Genomic DNA, 1,933 nt, shown 5'->3' with positions numbered 1-1,933 from the left:
TCCAGCTTAAGTCAGTTCAGTGATGAATCATTTCTGTTGAAAAAAAGTTATTAATTTAGTAAATTTATCTATACAGCCGCTCTGGAAAAAAAAATTATGTCATCGTCCAGCTCAGTTCAGTTCTCATATAATGGTGTCAATGCAGGAGATCAATAATAATGCTGAATATTAAGTGTCCTAAGGCGAGCAAGCCAACAGCCAAAGGCGACAGTGGCAGGAACCAAAACTCCATCAGTGACAGAATGGAGGCATTATAGGTCAAAGATCAGATTGGGTTCGGAACATTCAGGCTGACTACATCATGTGTTGTGGTCGTGTCTAGGTGCAGGTCCACCATCTGATCTGGATACGGCCCGGATCCGGCTGACTACATCATGCGTAGTGGTCGTGTCTAGGTGCAGGTCCTCCATCTGATCTGGATACAGCCCGGATCCGGCTGACTACATCATGCGTAGTGGTCGTGTCTAGGCGCAGGTCCACCATCTGATCTGGACACGGGCCGGATCCGGCTGACTACATCATGTGTTGTGGTCGTGTCTAGGCGCAGGTCCACCATCTGATCTGGATACGGGCCCGGATCCGGCTGACTACATCATGCGTAGTGGTCGTGTCTAGGCGCAGGTCCACCATCTGATCTGGATACGGCCCGGATCCGGCTGACTACATCATGCGTAGTGGTCGTGTCTAGGCGCAGGTCCACCATCTGATCTGGATACGGGCCGGATCCGGCTGACTACATCATGTGTTGTGGTCGTGTCTAGGCGCAGGTCCACCATCTGATCTGGATACGGGCCGGATCCGGCTGACTACATCATGTGTTGTGGTCGTGTCTAGGCGCAGGTCCACCATCTGATCTGGACACGGCCCGGATCCGGCAGACTACATCATGCGTTGTGGTCGTGTCTAGGCGCAGGTCCACCATCTGATCTGGATACGGGCCGGATCCGGCAGACTACATCATGCGTTGTGGTCGTGTCTAAGCGCAGGTCCACCATCTGATCTGGACACGGCCCGGATCCGGCAGACTACATCATGCGTTGTGGTCGTGTCTAGGCGCAGGTCCTCCATCTGATCTGGATACGGCCTGGATCCGGCTGACTACATCATGCGTTGTGGTCGTGTCTAGGCGCAGGTCCACCATCTGATCTGGACACGGCCCGGATCCGGCAGACTACATCATGCGTTGTGGTCGTGTCTAAGCGCAGGTCCACCATCTGATCTGGACACGGCCCGGATCCGGCAGACTACATCATGCGTTGTGGTCGTGTCTAGGCTCAGGTCCTCCATCTGATCTGGACACGGCCCGGATCCGGCTGACTACATCAAGTGTTGTGGTCGTGTCTAGGCGCAGGTCCACCATCTGATCTGGACACGGCCCGGATCCGGCAGACTACATCATGCGTTGTGGTCGTGTCTAGGCGCAGGTCCACCATCTGATCTGGACACGGCCCGGATCCGGCAGACTACATCATGCGTTGTGGTCGTGTCTAAGCGCAGGTCCACCATCTGATCTGGATACGGCCCGGATCCGGCAGACTACATCATGCGTTGTGGTCGTGTCTAAGCGCAGGTCCACCATCTGATCTGGACACGGCCCGGATCCGGCAGACTACATCATGCGTTGTGGTCGTGTCTAGGCTCAGGTCCTCCATCTGATCTGGATACGGCCCGGATCCGGCTGACTACATCATGCGTAGTGGTCGTGTCTAGGCGCAGGTCCACCATCTGATCTGGATACGGGCCGGATCCGGCTGACTACATCATGTGTTGTGGTCGTGTCTAGGCGCAGGTCCACCATCTGATCTGGATACGGCCTGGATCCGGCAGACTACATCATGCGTTGTGGTCGTGTCTAGGCGCAGGTCCACCATCTGATCTGGATACGGGCCGGATCCGGCTGACTACATAATGCGTTGTGGTCGTGTCTAGGCTC

This window comes from Squalius cephalus (assembly GCF_949319135.1).
Source record: "Squalius cephalus genome assembly, chromosome: 18".
Taxonomy (NCBI): Eukaryota; Metazoa; Chordata; class Actinopteri; order Cypriniformes; family Leuciscidae; genus Squalius; species Squalius cephalus.
This window is presented reverse-complemented; position numbering follows the sequence as displayed.